The sequence below is a fragment of the Thermobia domestica genome, chromosome 10 (genome assembly GCF_964235325.1).
Source record: "Thermobia domestica chromosome 10, izTheDome1.hap1.1, whole genome shotgun sequence".
Lineage (NCBI taxonomy): Eukaryota > Metazoa > Arthropoda > Insecta > Zygentoma > Lepismatidae > Thermobia > Thermobia domestica.
The window spans coordinates 207,171,151-207,190,186 of record NC_137463.1 but is presented as its reverse complement, the minus strand read 5'-3'; the positions used below and the strand labels follow the sequence as shown (position 1 = coordinate 207,190,186).

At 37.6% G+C, this 19,036-nt stretch overlaps 1 protein-coding gene across 4 annotated transcripts in view; it reads left to right on the top strand.

Annotated features, from left to right (window-relative positions):
* The first annotated feature begins 11,763 nt into the window (after window positions 1–11,763).
* LOC145662947 (uncharacterized) overlaps window positions 11,764–19,036 on the top strand; it is a 56,809-nt gene continuing 49,536 nt past the window's right edge. For all 4 annotated transcript variants that reach the window (XM_081728995.1, XM_081728994.1, XM_081728997.1 and 1 more), the window contains exon 1: window positions 11,764–11,920. The gene's annotated coding sequence lies outside the window, so the exon portion shown is untranslated. The remainder of the gene's footprint in view (window positions 11,921–19,036) is intronic.

The window sequence follows — 19,036 nt, the reverse complement described above, 5'->3', positions numbered from 1 at the left end:
TCTACTTTACACACATATACCGCACAAGTGAGTAAATTTGAGCAGCGAGAAATATATTAAGTGAAACTTCCGTTAGTTATTATTACAGACTAGCAGAATATCCGTTCTTCGCACGGGGAGAATACGTTTCATTTTGGACGCAAAGGGCACCAAAACTGTCCCCAATGAAGTTGTGAAGCCCCAAAACTATGAATTTGACATTAATACCGATAATTTTCAATTATCTTTACATGTCACCATCCCCCTTAGAGTACTAATGGGGCTGAATTTGTGGATTTAAACGGCATCTTCTGTTCATCTCAGCGAGTATGGATTCGAGGCCATTTTCGATCATGTATGTATATATAGGTAGATATATATACATATACACACACAGAGGCGGATCCAAGGGGGCTATCGCCCCCTCTCTTCACACTCAAGTATACACTGCATAAAATGGGCTTCAATCCTGCTTTACACTGGATAAAACTGCAAACTATGGTTTAGCCCCTCCCTTGATCATATCCTGGATCCGCCACTATACTGTATATAATTCTCAAAAAAATTAGGGGTTCAGCTGAAACATCACACAAGACCTTAAGATAGTTTTTGAATAAGCTTGTGTTTGACTCATATATATCTTACAAAAAGGAATGCTTTAAGATACACTAGAAAAATGGGGCACATACTGGTGTTGGGGCACGGAAAACCTTGTTCACATGGCTCATGACACAAGACGGTTATGTGTGTACCTCTCGAACTGCTCACAAACAGGCAAGGCAACAACACTGATTGTTCCTTAATATGTCATATGATCACTTCGAATAGCCAACAGAGCCTCGCACCTGCGTGGCATGGATTCAATCAGATTATCGATGAGTTCTTGGGGAATGTTGTGCCACTCATCCAGAAGAGCGACTTCCAGCTCTGGAATGGTTAATGGATTTACTGGCCTAGCGGCAATTCGTTGCCATGCATATTCCAGACATGCTCAATTGGAATGAGATCCGGAGAGCATGCTAGCCACTTCATCCGAGCGATACCCTCAGTATCCAGCATCTCATCCACTAACCGAGCTCTGTGAGGACGAGTATTGTCATCCATGAAAAGGAACGAATCACCAATGGCACCAGCATAGGGAATAGCAAGAGTTTTCATAATCTCATCCCTATATCTGAGAGCCGTCAAAGAGCCATTTCGGATGATGTGGAGCTCAGTACGCTCACCAATGCTGATTCCTGCCCACACCATCAGTCCACCACCATGATACTGGGATCTTTCTCGCACAAACATGGGATTCTGTCGTGTTCCACAATCTCTCCAGATGAAAACACGTCGATTATCAGGCTCCACACTGAATCGAGATTCGTCAGAGAACAAAACATTGCCCCATTCATTGCGTCCCAACCCACGATGTTCCTCTACCTTCGCTCTTCGATCAACACGGTGTCGTGCAGTTAATGGGACACACACCATAGGCCTACGTGCGTAGAGACCACCTTCTCGAAGGCGATTGCGGACCGTTTGAGTGGATATTGTGCGTCCTGTTGTTGTTCGGAAGGCTTGCGGGAGCAGAGTTGTATTCTGACGCCGGTTTCGACGGGCTGTTAACAAGAGATAACGATCGTCTCTGGCTTTGGTTGCTAGTGGACGGCTCTGTCTTTGTCTTCTTCGAACACTTCAAGTTGTTTGTAATCGATTCCACAATCGGGAAATCACACTTTGTGCCACTCCCATGGCATGTGACACCTCCCGCTGTAACTGACCAGCTTCCAACCTGCCGACAGCTCGCCATGCCAACAATTCTGGCAAATCACGTTGTTGCGCAATTTCACTACGTAGATTTGTGACGCACTAAACACAATGAAAACAAAGGTATCCTGGAGCTGGAATGTATTGGCAGCGCCACACTACAAAATGATATCTGTTAGCGCCACGTCACTGATCACGTGCACAGATGTTTCAAACGGTTCGTTTGCACGTTGGGCCTTCAGGATTTTAATCTGAACTGGACAAGATACAGTGTTCTCACATTATTCGTAAGAAGTTTTACATGTGTTTTCATCTGATTCCCTAATTTTTTTGATCAATATATATATATATATATATATATATATATATATATATATATATATATATATATATATATATATATATATATATATATATATATATATAGATAGATAGATAGATAGATAGATAGATAGATGTAGATATATATTAGATAAATATACCCATTCTTCGCATGGAAGTCAAGGCCTGTGGAAGTATTACCCTCATTTCCGCGACCGCGAAAATTATGGATCTGAGACTAAATCGATCATTTTGGATTACTTTTACATGTCTCGGTATATCCTCCCCTCCCCGCTGATTCTCGGTCCGCATACAATGGTAGCTGAATTTGCAAGTGATCACTAATGAAAGTGTCACCATTCATCTCAGCGACCGCGAAAAGTATGGATTTGACACTAATATCGGTCATTTTGTATTACTTTTACATGTTACGGTATCCCCACTCCCCGCTGACTCCCGGCCCACATACAATGGTAGCTGAATTAGCAAGTGATCACTAATGAAAGTGTCACCATTCATCTCAGCGACTGCGAAAACTATGGATTTGACACTAATATCGGTCATTGTGGATTACTTTTACATGTTTCCGTATCCCCACCCCCCGCTGACTCCCGGCCCACATACAATGGTAGCTGAATTAGCAAGTGATCATTAATGAAAGTGTCACCATTCATCTCAGCGACCGCGAAAACTATGGATTTGACACTAATATCGGTCATTGTGAATTACTTTTACATGTTTCGGTATCCCCACCCCCCGCTGACTCCCGGTCCACATACAATGGTAGCTGAATTTGCAAGTGATCACTAATGAAAGTGTCACCATTCATCTCAGCAACCGCAAAAACTATGGATTTGACACTAATATCTGTCATTTTGTATTACTTTTACATGTTTCGGTATCCCCCCCCCCCGCTGACTCCCGGCCCATATACAATGGTAGCTGAATTAGCAAGTGATCACTAATGAAAGTGTCACCATTCATCTCAGCGACCGCAAAAACTATGGATTTGACACTAATATCGGTCATTGTGGATTACTTTTACATCTCTCGGTATATATCCCCCCCCCCCCGCTGATTCTCGGCCCGCATACAATGGTATCTGAATTTGCAAATATCGCTAATGGAAGTGTCACCATTGTTCTCAGCGATCACGAAAACTATGGATTTGACACTAATATTGGTCATTTTGTATTACTTTTACATGTTTCGGTATCCCCGCCCCCGCTTACTCCCGGCCCGCATACAATGGTAGCTGAATTTGCAAGTGATCACTAATGAAAGTGTCACCATTCATCTCAGCAACCGCGAAAGTATGGATTTAACACTAATATCGGTCATTTTGGATTACTTTTACTTGTTTCGGTTTTCCCCCCTCCCCGCTGACTCCCGGCCCACATGCGATTGTAGCTGAATTTGCAAATCATCGCTAATGGAAGTGTCACTATTGATCTCAGAGACCGCGAAAACTATGGATTTGACACTAATATCGGTCATTGTGGATTACTTTTAGATGTCTCGATATCTCAACTCCCCCTTCCCGTTGACCCCCGACCCGGTGCCGCATAGCATGAATTTGGAAGTTAATGCGATCGGAGTTTCACCATTGATTTCAGCGACCGCGAAAACTATGAATTCAACACTCATATCTGTTATTTTCTAGTACTTTTACATGTCCCGGTAAACAACCCTTGAGACCCCCCTGGTTCGAATTTTGACAAAATCGTTTAACTCTGGTCTGGAGCCTGGACCAAGGTATTCGTGACTAAAATTTGGTAACTCTCGGTCAATTTGTCTGGTTCCCAAGCCGGTTCCGGTAAACGCCTCCCCATGAGACTCCCCTGGTTCGAAATTTGAAAACAACTTTTCGTCTTGATCTCGGGCCTAGGCCAAGGTACCCCTGACCAAAATTTGGTAACTCTCGGTCCACTCGTCTGGTCCCCAGGCCGCATACAGACAGACAAACTCACAAACTGTTTATTTTATTTATATTAGACTAGATAGATTCTTGGAAATTATACCAGATTTTCATATTATCTTTCCGAACTAATTTTAAAGACCCGCTCCTACTTATCTTTATATGTATACAGTATATCTATATTTATATCTATATATGTATATAACAAACGCAGGAATTACCCCATAAATAACACTCCTGGAGGACCCCTTTCTCAAACACTTGTACAAACTTCAGTTTTCGTACCGGATGATTACCGAGACCTGGTGGAAAAAAAAAACTGCTTTTGCGTTCGAATTAAAAAAAAAAAAATAGTTCTCCTCAGATTAGTATTCACTGATAATATTTTTATAAAATTTAAATTTGATGGGTAAATCAGTGGACTTTGAATACATCCACATCGTATCCACTGAGTTGCGAAATTGTGTACCTCCAAACATGAACGGCCGAAGAAAATTTTCTAGGGGAACATCTTCAATGTTTGCTATATTAGTCTGGCATTTAATGTTCATGGTTTGTTATATTACGTATACATTTTCGTGAGCCAGGGAGGTTCATTCTTATCAAACACGGAGATTATGAAGGAGCAGATCTACTGTACAAAATATAATAAAAACATCTCTTTCGGATTTCTATTATCCCGCAGTCCAACCCCGAGACGGAAACATAAGAGATAGGCTTTTTGTTTTTAAACAAGATAACGTGTCTAGCGAATGCTTTACATTGTGAAGATTATATTAGTGAAAATTAAACGAATATAATTTTACAACTTAATATACATATTACTAAATGTTTAGCTCCCCGTTGCTATGTTGTTAGCGATGCGCCTTTCTCGAACGAGGTTTGATTCATGGTAGGAGCTCATGTGTTTCAAATCCGACATTAAACTGTATGTTCACGTCTTGTAGAGCTTTGCTCCTAAAAACGACGCTAAAGTATAATCTAATTTAATATTATTAATATTAAAAAATAATGACTTATCAATGTGACGTCAATTTGGCAGTCATCAAATCCATTTTATACTTTCACTTAATCCAGTGGATATTAATATAACAATTACGAGACACACGCGCATATAAATACTCAGAAACAAGCACATACACACGTATACATACACAAATATGAACACTTCAAATCTATTTACATGTGTTGGACTGCACTGCATCAAGTATCTTCTCATGTATCTGCATTTTCTGATTCATCCACAGATTTCTTATTTGTACGCATCAATCATTTTAGCATTTTCGGGAAGGTTCAGGGTTCGTTCTTCATTTAAAGAGTCGGTTCTCTGTATTGGAAACAGAATGAGGGGAGGGTGGGGGAATTTATACTTTATGAATGGATAACATTTTAAGAAATATATACAAAACATGCCGCTTCCGATGCAGCACTAAAGCATTTCTTTTAGCGGTGTACTACTAGTGGTACCCTGGTGATAATACCCCCTCCCCTCTCAAGTTGTAAAGTGAGAAGGGACAGAAACATCCCAGACACTCAGGGTTCAGTTGACAATAATAAAACTATGGGTAAGTAAACATCTTGTGCAGAGTCACATTTTGCTTATTTTTGAACATTTCTGTGAAATCAACAATACAACAGCGGAAATACTAACTGGTTTTATTACTCCAACCATCGCTTCAACAAGGGATAATTCCCAACGGTCAGTGTTCTCTTTCTCTTTTTCTGTCCTCGTTCTTATTCTCCACATCTTTAATGAAGTAGGGGGCGCCCAACCCCTCGACATTTGGACGTCTTTTCCTCTTGGTTTCGCCACTTGTTGAAGACAATCACCACAGCACTCTTCGAACACCTGACAAGTCCTGCAGTTTCCGAAATTCTCGTGCCGAGTGTTTCTGAGCGAGTACTTTCTTCAAAATATTATTAAAAATTATAGAAAGATTTTCGAGACATTCGAGTCGAGTCGAGATTTTTACCAGCTGTCTCGACTCGAAAATTCGAGTCGAGAAATACGTTTGTCTCGACTCGTCTCGAATTTTACAAAGAGTGTCTCGACTCGAATTCGAGTCGAGTCGAGTCGAGATTCGAGACATGTCTCGACTCGAGCGCATCCCTAGAGGAAGCTCAAAAAGAAGAAGTAAAGAAGAAACAAAACAACAAACAGAGAGGTGATGGAGAAATTGACAAAGGAAAAAAGGGTCGTGATGAGATTTTGGTCACTTTTTCGTGTGCTTTTGGCCATTTTTGGTCACTTTTCAACTATTTACAAGAGACCAGACCACTCAGAGCCCTCGGATTATTAAAATTAAGGTATATTAAAGAAGATAAAACAGAAAGATACAAAATATTTGTAAATTGAAAAACTCGATTTCTGGAAAACAACTAAATCAATGAATAATTTTCTTATGAAAGATATTCAGAACGAAAAACTAGCCAGGAAGGGGCAGGAACAGAGATTAAGAGGTCAAAAAATATTACAACAATTAACGTTAACAACAGGGTTAGAATATTAAAATAATGAAATTGGAACTATGTACAGTATTAATTACTAAACGAATGTGATTTCAGCATGGGACGAGGGAATTTTTTCCCAATTAATATTTTGGAAAAAATCACCCACTAAAACTTGCTAGGGGTGAATAAATTGAAATAACATCAGATTTTTGCAAAATAATTAAAATAATTCATATGTAATCAATTCACATGTAATTACTGGGTAAAATAGTGGAGGATAATTCCCACAGTGAAACCTCTCTTAACGGGCATCTTTCAATAGTGGACATTTTCATAAGAGGACAAACTTTCTTATTATTCCATGCCATAAATATGTGTGGTGTGGTGTTATGAGAGAGAAGCCTTCCTTTTAGGGACACCTCTCAATTATGGACAAATAATCGGTTCCACCGATGTCCGTTTTGAGAGGTTTCACTGTATTACTTAGTTTAATAATAATAATAAATGCCCAAATGTGTGAACTTACTTTATTAAACCTACCACTGCGAAGAGCTGATATTATTATTATTATTATTATTATTAGTAGTAGGTAGTAGTAGTAGTAGTAGTAGTAGTATTAGTAGTATAGTAGTAGTAGTAGTAGTATTGCAATAGTTGCGTAACAAAATATACTCCTTTCTTGTTTGAGTTTGTTTAAAAATTATATCACGATTCTGAAAGACCCTTTTATTATGAACACTCCCCCAAGTAAAAATTTCTGGCGTACTTACTGATGCAAGCTGAAACGTATAAAACTTTATGGAGTATTCCGTGCGTCGCTCCGCAGTCGCATCGTCTGCTTCACTCATTGTTTGTACACTCTTGGCGCGCTTGTTTTGGCGGGTTGCAAAGAAGAGGAAAATTCTTGTTGATTGTGGAGTGCAAGAACGTTACCAATACCTAATATAAACGTGTTTTTCAGAAAACACTAGCACCGCACATTCTCACTCAGGGCCACCCTAGGGGGCTTCAAAATCGAAATTCTATATATATATATGGAATTATTTTAATCGAACTGGTGTGACGTAGCAATCATTACTTCAGTAAGTGACTGAATTTTTCAATACTGGTTCCATGCCTTAAACGAAAATGTTTGGAACTATTGTTTTCTTTATATATATATATATATATATATATATATATATATATATATATATATATATATATATATAATTAATTTTAAATAAAATGTAAACGATGTAAAATGTCTGAAAATAAAGTATCTAATCTCATACATTGAAATCATATAGTATTTTCAAATTAAGGACATTAGGTGTAAGAAATTAATTTAAAGATATTAAAAAAGACTAAATAGTATAAACTGTAGACCGAAAAGAAAACACTTAAAAATGCTTTTATAAAATATAATAAATAGGAGTTAACATTTTAAATAGGACAATCCAATGTTATGACTTTTTTACCAAAGTTTAGGAAAATTCACTAAAAGGAACTTTTTGGGGGAATAAAATGGAAAAGCGAGACTTTGGACTAAAACCAGTGTGTACCAGTATTTCCCTAATGCCCAGGAAAACTTTAACCCTGTCAATGCTTTTAATCTTAAAGGATGTCCACCCAACCGAAAATAAACCGTGCCTTTTCGGGTTTCTAAAAATAGGTTCTGCTACTTGAAGTTGAAACCTCTTATTTTGTTTTTGAGACAAATTGTTTATAAATCATGAACAAAAAAAGAATTGTATGGGAACAACACACGATTTGCATGGTTTCTTTTCAATGTCCGAGAATGAGTTCTGCCAGTTTAACATACATAATTTGTTTGGCTTCTTTCCATCACTCCTGGTTAGGTCATGTATTTGGAGTGGATGTCTGGGTGTAAAAAACGGTTCTGCGAACTCAAATATTTTAACAATCAGTTCCTTCGAACCGGCTGAATAGCGCCATTGTTTATATGTATATAAAGTTTGACCTTTCTAACTTAACAACTTCACGAGATATTAGTTTTTTTTTCCAAAACCCATGAGCCCCGCGCTCCTGTTTTGGATGATTTTGAATAAATTTAATATAATCCTTGAATTGGGGGGTAAATTTGATGATGACGCCAAGTATCATTTCAGTCACAGACAAAGAATCCATGACCAGATAGCAAAAATGACTTGCAACAAACTTGCAACATATTTGCAATTCAAGTCTGGCAAATTTGCAGCAGAAGTCTGCAAGTTCGATGCAACTTTAATGCAAACTTCCTAGTTGACGCTTTTCGAACTTGCAGCACGCCTGCAGTGCAAGTGTATTGTAAGCTTGCAAAGCAAGTTTCTGAAAGGGGTTTACTTGCACAGCAAGCATACTGCAAGTTTCCACTTGCACTGCAAGTGCACAGCAAGTCGGCAGTAAGTTAACGCAGGTTTGACGCAAGTCTCTGCAAGTCCTCAGCAAGTTTGTAGTAAATCATTTACAAGTATATACTTGCATTGGAAGTCTACAGTAGGTCTTCAGCAAGTGAGTGTAGTAACTCTTCTGCAGGTATATACTTGCATTGCAAGTCTACTGCAAGTGTGTGGAAGTTAGCATAGCAACCATGGAGCAAGCATTTCACTGTATACGAACATAGATACAGTATATTTTTATCAACAACTTTGTCAAACAATACACGTTTAAAATATAAATTATCTCTACATACTTGATACTTACGTAATTATCTTAATTATCCACTTGTTTCAATGCTTCACACACTTCGCACCTACTACAAATGGCGGCCTGGTGGGGAGATTTCTGAGATTAGACTTTTGTGCCACCTATTGGTAGAAACTGGAACTGACACACTTGCTACAAAGTTGCAACAAGCCTCCGAGGCAAGTAAAATCTAGCAAGTGAAAATCAAATTACGACATTTGCGGGTAACTCTTTCAAAAAGCCTGCAGCAGGTGTACAGTGTACGGAAAATCTAGCAAGTTAAAATCAAATATAGTGAAAGACTTGCTGCAAACCAACATGCTATTAGGGTGTATTCTTGTTTGTGATTTCAATTGGTTCAGTAGTTATTGCGTAGTGCTACCAGACAGAAATTTGTTCGCTTTTGTACGTATACTAGATTCACGCACTACTTAAGAAAGTGAAATGTCTTTTGATGCTGTTTTTAGTTGTTTTGTTGTTATTTGGACTCTGGGTAAACTTCGACAATCTCTTCAACAATCTTATATTACAGTATGTCTCGTTACAGATTCCAAATATTTCCTTTCCGCACTACAATCATACCCTGGACTGCTAAAACTGACCGTAATATTTTAGAGATCAAATCATTGGTAGCTCAATGTACTTCTCATGGCGTTACTACTTTCTTTTTATTAGTGAAAAGTCACGTGGGCGTCGTTGGTAATGAGGCAGCTGACTGAGCTGCACACATTGGCAGTTTGTTTTGTCACCCGATTTCTCTCAAACTCTCTCCTTATACAAACAGATCATTCTGCTGCTCGTTACATAATGAGAAGACTAGGCATGACTTCCTCTACAGTCATCCCCAAACTGGAACTACTATACACACAAAACAGAACCGGTTCTTTACCGTATCACAGAGGCTACCCTGGATATACCAGGTATATGTCAATCTACGCCGTTGGATATAAGTTATATATCGCAATCCTCGTTTACCGTGTTACACCATTCAATACCTTACGACTCTTCAAGCCGTGGAATTGGAATTTCCGATCACCACTACCAAACGAACGATTCTCTTAAGTCCGAACAGTGTAGCGCCGAGATGGGAATATTATATGGCTCAGCATCACTCACACCGCATCCTAATCTATACAGATGCTTCCAAAAGAACTCATGGTGACTTGGAATATACCAGAGTGGCAATATACATTCCACAAACATCGCAGTTTGTAATTCAACGAGTACCGAATCAGATGTCTATCTTTCATGCAGAACTATGGGCTATTCGTATAGGCTTAAAACATGCCATAGAGCATAAATATCGTTATTTTGGCATCTGTAGTGATAGTCTTAGTGCATTACAAAGTATACACACAGCTGCTCTTTCGAACCGCATATCATGGATTCACAGCAATATTAAGCAACAACTCTCGATTCTTAGGGAACGAAATCAATGCGCTTCCTTTTTCTATTGTCCTGCCCATTTCGGCATATCTGCAACACTGTAGTCGATGAGTATGCGAAGGCCGGTACGCTTCAGGATCGGATAATCAACATTCCTCTTCCAGCGGAAAGTTTACATGGTTTCTTACATCAACAAAGACAAATAAAATGGAGACGCTACCAAGAACAAACAAGACACTGCGAAGGTAAACACTACTGGAATATTTTCCCAAATCCCACGATAAAAAAGTGGACATCACCTGAAGGATGGACGAGGAGACACGTATGTTTACTCTTTAGGTTATATCTAGGTATCGCTCAAACACCGTACCGTTTATATCAGCAAGGATACCGCAATACACCCTTGTGCTACTGCGGTGAAATGGACGGAAGCTTACTTCATCTCATATTTCAGTGTAAATTAACACCAGCTTATCGTGACATTCTCTTTATGATAATACATCGTTTTCACAACACCCCCAGTGACCATTTCGTTTATCTTAGCGAATAATATACGCTCTGTAGTTTATCATCTTCTCCAGTACATTATAGTCAACAACATTTCGATATAACTATTCCCTATATAACAGTTCAGTGAATATACTCCGCATGTGGTTTGTGTAAAATTCACCTATACCATCTGGCTCATATATACTTGAACTGTCCAAAGGTCTGACGCCAGGACGCTCTCCTTCCTCTTACCGCTCCCATACCCTCTCCCGTCATTTACAGCGTTGGGAGCATTAAAACTGTTAAAGTCCTACAGTTACTTGGTACTGGCATCACCTTTCCCCTTCTTGGTGTCTTTCTACCTTCCTCTCTACATTTCAAATTCGTTTGACTCCCAAGTAGTCTCCATGTCGCACCCACTCCAGTTCGCTTTTATACCCTCTATCAACGCCCCTCTCCCCGCTGTGGCTGAGGAGCGGATCTCGGTACAGGTAAAAACTTGATTTTTTCATGCCCTTAGTACTGCTTCTATCGTTCCGAGTTCTACTCTCACTTGTACGCAACTTATGGATCTGGATCTTTCAACTTGGATTCCATTCTTTTCACGGTCCCGATTTCACTCCAAAATTTGTTTCTCTTTTATCTTTCTACAAATCGCATGTTTCCCTGCAGTTCATAGTTCTCTTATTTGTCTGATGCTTTTCTATTATTTTTCCCAGAGTTTATATCCTACCCAATTCGATCTTGTTTAATTTGTTCTTACCTCTGTAAATTGCTGATAGGTTTTGTTGAAGACAGTGAGAACATTCCTGCATTGTTTACTGCGCAGCAGCAGTGAAGTGAAGTGACTTTGGTTGAAAATAAAGTTTTTCTGGCAACACTGGATACATAGACGCTGGGCGGAAGTACAATATTTAAGTATGGCGGTTTAATGTTTTGTTCTGCTTGCATTTGAAGGTATATCGATGTAAATTTTTGATATTTCGCTTATACTTATTTGACGCAATTCTTAGATTAACTTTGTGTGCTCTTATTTTTAAACAAGTAACACTAACAGTAATTATTTACTGGCATTAGTAGTATTTCAACTACTTTGCGTGTAATATATGAACAAATTACGAAATATGTAAAAAGGCTACAGTATATAACATTCTTATTCGTACACTTTTTTTCAAAAAAATATTTAATTTCTCCATTAAACTACAGTATTGTGCTAGTTAATAATACTAACAGTGACGGGATATCACTGCCTTGCCCAAAGTAAAGAGTTACCGTTAATTGTCACATTTGGATACATTGGAGCTTCACAAACTGAAAAACATAGAACAATTAATTCGCATCAAATTAAATATTAATAAAAACATACAATGAGAGCCCTGTTTTGGTGCAACTTTTCTATTCGTACACGGGCTAAAATACCATAAGAAATCATAGCAAAAACAAACTTGGTACATGCTAATTCTAGCCTTCTGTTTACTGTCATTGTCCTGTTGAAATCTGTAGACAGCGTGCATACCTATTTTTTCCACACTCTGCTTGACATTGTTCTTTAATATTTCACAATATACATTGACATTCATAATGCCATCAATAAAGTGGATGGTGCCGACTCCGTTCGATGAAATACAGGCCCAAACAATCAGTGACCCACCCCCATGTTTAACTTATTATTTTCTGTATTTGGTTTTCTCCATAACCTACGTACCCTATCTGGCCCAAAAAGGTTTATTTTCGTCTCATCAGACTATATAACATTATCCTAAAATTCTTGATCCTTATCATGATGTTTTGCAAATGTAAGGCGCTTCTTGCGATTCTCCTTACTTACGGCCTCTTTCGCGCTATTCGACCATGATACCCATTTTTCCACAATCTCGCCGGACAGTTTGGTCACACATCTGCTTCCCGGACACATTTTCCACTAATGATGTAGTTCAGGGACACTTAATTTGCGATTTTCTCTAACTCTGAAAAAATGAAACGTTCTTCGCGTGCTTTTAATTTACGTTCCTTTGGTTTCCTCGGTAAATTCCTTCTTAAACCGTGCTCTCTGAATTTTTGTACAAAGTACTGCACAGAGGGGTGCGAGCTATTAACGGTACGTGCTATTTGTCGTAAAGAATTTCCTCTCAGTGGTAAGTTTATAATTACCTCTTTCAGGTCGGAACTCAGCTCCTTCTGCTTACCCATTTTGAAACGTGGTGTTCGAAGAAAAGTACCTACCACTAACAAGAGTCACCTATACTGCTTCAATACAAAACGAAGAATACTCGTGAATGGTAATATTATTTATGATTAACAAGACTCGTCATATTAATGTACGAATATAAATATTGTATCAAAACGTAGGGTTTGTCTTTAATTATTACTATTGGATACTTTTTAAAACTATTTTGGATTGTTTTTCAAATTGAAATCTGTGAGCAAAACCTCCTTCAGTCATATACACATAGTAGATATAAAAATAATAAACGTAAAGTACATATATGTTACATTCTTTCTTTCGAAAATTCAGGTTTACGAATAAGAATGTTATAAACTGTAAATGGGATTATTATTATTATTTTAATGACGCCACTTTGTAAAATTTGAAGGCATTAGTACTATATCCTCGGAGTAAACGAAAAAAAGAGAGGGAATATTTAGTTTTTCCCCGAAATGTGATGCTAGGTCACTTGGTAGCGGTTATCGTACAGTGTGGAAAATGACATAAAAGATAGTGTATAAAACATGAACCAACTTGTGCTAGGTGACCACTAAAAAGCACGAATTCTATCTAACCTATTTATAGCAGCAGCGTAGCTGGGGGGTTCGAGGAATAGCGGGAGAGTGCATCCTCTGTAGTAAAGAGGCACGTCAGCGGAGGTGGGTATACGCGTATTCATGGAGAGTGAAAAAACACTATATGTCATAAAATGTACGGCTTATGTGTTGCACAGCTTTTGGGGGAGATACTAAATGTAATACATAAAAAGGACAAAGATGTACTATATTAGGTCAGATTCGATTAGGTTCCGTTAGATGTTCCTTTTGTTTTCTGTAGTTTCAAATCGTTTCCACATTTACGATAAACTGTTAGAGTGCCTATTAGACCACGCCCTTCACACAATATCAACAACTGACATTCCTTGTTTTTGTATAACGAGAAAATTCAAACCCGGTATGTGACAATCTTGTCATTTATGCACCATTTTCGCACTGCGTGTCCCATAAATCATAACAAGTGTACCTCTCCGCGAAAGACCCGTCCGCCTCCATACATAGTGTCGCTTACAACATCAAAAACAACTAACAACAACAAGTATTTTCTTAACTTCATTCTATTTCTTTACTTTCTATTCACGTCTCCTTACTTTCACTCACTCTTCCTCACAAACCAAAGTAAATTCTCTAATTCATCTAGTAAAGTTTCTAAAATTGGTCCGGCGATACAGCAGTTAACCCAATTTGATTTTTTTATTTATTTATTTATTTATTTATTCGTAAACCCTCTGGCGATGCACGCAAGAAAGAGCTGTGATACGACAGACTTTTTTTTTTTGGCTAATTTTCCGCAGGTGGTAACCCTAGATTAGACCCGCATCAGTGACGAATCTAGGCCCCCCGGTTTTTTGAGTAACAAAAGTAGTTTAAGCTATTACTTACATATTTTTGAAAGTTTGGCCCCCACAGATTATACCTTCTAGATCGCCTCTACGTTGTATTATTATTTATTTGTTATTTTAATATGCTTTCCGTAGATTTCTTCTCTTTCATTTCCATTGTTCACTTTTAACTTTTAATCACAAATATTTCTTATTATCATACTTTCTTTGTTTTTCACTACATAAATGTTCATCTGGATTGTATTATTGTGCAAAATTAATATAAACTGCATTAACTGTCAAGTGTTGCAAACTACGTACTTTTCAGAAATAGCGAAACCAATGATTCCTTAGCTTCTCATGTTTCAAACCAGTGCTACAAACAACACGCTATTATAGTATTATGTAAATCAAATTTTAATGGCAGGATTGAGGGTAGAGCGTCTTATCAAATTCGTGACACTGGGGCATCAAAAATTAGAAAATACATAGGCCTACTAAAATACCTCTTTCTTGATTGCTGGTGAAGTTGAGGCACACCACATTTTGCAAATCTTACAGGTAAAATTCAGTACTGAAAGACATGTTTAGGTCTATAATGAACATATTTCTGCAAGGAGCAGAATTAAATAATTAGTAATACAGGTATTGTATTTTAGATTTACATGTGTAGGGTTACTAGTGTAAAATCATTTTAAGTACTTTACGACGGTTCTTAAAATAAGAAAATATATCAAAGGTGATTGTAGTAGATACTATATTCCGTTTGGGGGAATTTCTACACAATGCACAAATGCTATATTTTATGTATAGAAATGTAGCGCTATTAATTTGAAATTATTAAAGTGTATTGGAACTCGTATCATTGCGAAAAGTCACGAGTTTTTACTTCTCTCGGTAAGCGTATAGTCACATCGCTGATGCGCCTGTTCCCTTAGGAAGCACTTTCTCTTGGGCCCAACAGTTTCGCCATGCCCTCGGTTCGATAGCGTTTGTGCTTCTTAGTTGACACCGAGCATAGTTTGATTTGCGTTTCTTGCACTATAGTTTCTATTCTACATTCGTAGACGCTGTATTTATACGTAAACCGTAAAGAATGTTACTTTTTCAACATTTGCTTCTGGTGACCCCCTTGAATTTAGTAAGCATGTAGAACATTTTTCTGTATAAATCTTTTGTTCACGAGATATTGACCTTCAAAAATGGGGGTTTGCACTTGGTCAAAAGTTTGCAGTCATTTCATTAATTGCTATCGAGAATAAGAATTTAGCGGAAAATACGTTGAACAAACTTGTTAAATGTTAAGTAAACTTTGTTAAAATCAATGGACAGAGAATTGTTCCCGCAATCAGAAAACTAGATCCGAGACGGATTATAGGACTTTTGATGTTTTCAGTTCAAAATTGATGTTCGATTCTACACGTTTTACTTAGTCTACACATAAAATTTCAACTTGCGCAAATGAAAGGATCTAAGGTTATGAGGGGTCAAAATTTTGCAAAAGTTTTGGTACTTGATTTTTTTCACTTCAAAATTGAATGTATATCAAAAACACCTAAAAAAAATGCTCCTTTTAAATTAATATTCCTCGCAAGAACAACCTTCCTTCTGAACAAGAGTACCTGTGGGGCGTACTGGAAATCGGCTAAAAATTAATTAAAAAGGATCATTTTTCGGGTTAGTTTTTTTTTTCATATATATATATTATAATGTGTTCCATATTCTCAATTACTAATTATCGATGTCTGATTATTATGATTAGTTTTCAAAGTTAAAATTTAGAAAGTTATTTCTTATACTTAAAAATGTGCTGAATAGCAACTCCAAGTCATTACTTTTTGTGTAACCAGAGATGTACCAAGTGGGAACAGAGCATTCGATTTACACATAGTCCCAGCAAGCAGAAGGAAAGAGGAATATTTTGTAAAGCCGTACAAATACTTATTATATCAAATTCTTAAAATTTGAGTTAAGCATAAAGTTTTTTAAGGGCAGGTAATAAGCTAGGGATGTATGAACAAAACTGTATTACTAAAGTTAGGTAATTCTGGTATGCTGTTTACTCAACCAATATAGGACTAGTAATACTTTTAGCAAAGTACTACTATCTGATGTAACGTCTGTGTGTCTGAGCGCAATTGAATGATACTTATGTGTAAGCACTCCGTTCAGCGGTGCAATTACTGATTAATGTATTAGGGGCTGTGTGAGTATATGCATGTCGCTGTCCAGATATCCAGATCCTGGGGAAGCCGGAACAAGCTTTGGGAGGCCCGGTTGCCCTCGGCACTCCAAGATCGACGCCTGTGGATCATTTAATGATATATATATCTTTGATCCCAATAACAGATTCTTCTTTTTTTGAGTATATTTGCTTGTATGTATGTTCAAAGGAGATGGGAGCTGAGAGTAAATTTCGCTCTGACAGCAATAACTGTGAATACGCAGGTAGATGCAATAGGAACAGAATATTGTATAAAATTTACCATTTAGATTTAGTTTTGCAGCGACTGTGTAATCTACAGCTGCTAAAAGAACTTAAAAGTTAACATTTTTTGTTCTTTTCATTCTTTCCGGGTTTTTTCCTCGTCTTGGAAAAAACGCTAGAAAATAGTTTTTCCTCAGATTTTCCGACGCTTTACAACACTACTCAAGAACATTGCTGAACATGATCGTTTTAGTGGTCCAGGTGTTCTTGTATAGGGAAGCATAACGTTGCATGGGCCTACTGGCCTTCAAATTTTTGAACGCAGTATACTTACTGGTTATTATTATAACGCTGTACTACTTCCAACATGCGTCTTTTTAAAGGTGCAATCGGCCCCAACTTAATCTTTATGTATGATATTGCGCAACCGCATCGAACAGCACAACTGGTGGAGCTCTTGGAACGAAAGGATATTTGTTGAATGGATTGGTCTCCTTATTACCCCGATTTGTATCCCATCGAGTGTGTGTGGGATTCTATACACATCCATATGTACCAAGAATCACCTAGCAATTGCCGACAGCGGTGATGAAGGAATGGTACTCCATACCACAACTCAGTACCAACCCTGTGAGCAGCTTGGGAGTACGTTGCGGAGCATGCATCGCTCACCCAGTTGCTTCTTAGAACTATTTCACTCCTTCTGTAATGTCCGAGGGGAGATGAATCATGAAAAGTCCCAGTGACTTCAGTGTGAGTTATTGCTTCTGTATAAAATTGCCCTTTTTTTTCTAATAATGTGTATTATTTCCTGTATCGTACTGTAGCTTAACTTTCTATGTATGTTCAAATTTCACCAATCTATGCGACCTGTGCGCCCCTGCACACGAAACTTACTTTCGTCCGTAAATTTTGTGTTTTACATCACGGTGTAATCCACCATTTACTTTTTTTTTCTGTGTTTGCATTTCCAAATATTACAATGGCCAATTCAAATATAATAGAATTTTCCTTATTTGATGATGTATAGCAGGTGACGTATTATAATAAAATACACATGTTATAAATATAAATAACATGTATGTACAATTTTCACAGTATTTTTATTGATGTAATTTGTAATCGCAGCATTCCGTTTTCTAGGGGCCGCGGTGGTTCAATGCTAGAGCGTTCGCTTCTGGTTCGTGGGGTTGCTAATTTGATCCCAGCTCGCGCCATGTGGATTTTGTGGTGCACAAACAGCTGTGCGTGGATTTTCTCGAGGTTCTCCCCTTTCTTCCCATTTTCTTCATTCCACAATGTCATCCATTTCTTATCATCACTGTCTCCTTTAGCCTACACTTGTTACCTCACCCTCTCTTGCCACCTCTCTTGTTTCATTGTTAGCCAATAGTAGATAGGAACTACATGTGGCAAACTTCATCCGAAGAAGTAAATGTTTATTTAGACCGCACTATGCATCGCACAAGGAAACTAATTTGGGGAAGAGAGGATCGTTAACTTTAATTAGTTCAAATAGTCTGAACAAAGGTGAATCACTTGGGGAAAAATGTAGGACTAATTATATACTAACGGTGGACTAATTTTGATAGTGACCACTTATTATTCTTCACCATGGTCGTCAGTGAGCGAATTAAGTGTAATTAAATCTTGATATACCTACATATTTTTATTTATTTATTTTTATATCTTTTAGTTTACCCTCAGGAAGTGGACGAACTACTTTTGGAAGGAATTTCCCTTAAGCAAATATCCGCACTAAATAACTCCATTATATGTCATGATTCATATTAATAAGTCAAACATATATATATATATTAACACATTGGTATGTCACAGTTATTCAAATTAAAATAAACATCTAACTAGGATCGATAAATTGAATTTAAATGGTTCATTTTGTCATTCATTCCCAGAACATTAATCATTGGAACTAAATAACAGAAACAAAAGCAATACGAAAGAAATGAAAATTAAAAAAAATTTAAGACTTACCATATATATATTAATGAAGAAGTATAAAACTAACGAATAATTGAAGCCAAATATTATTAAGTAAGG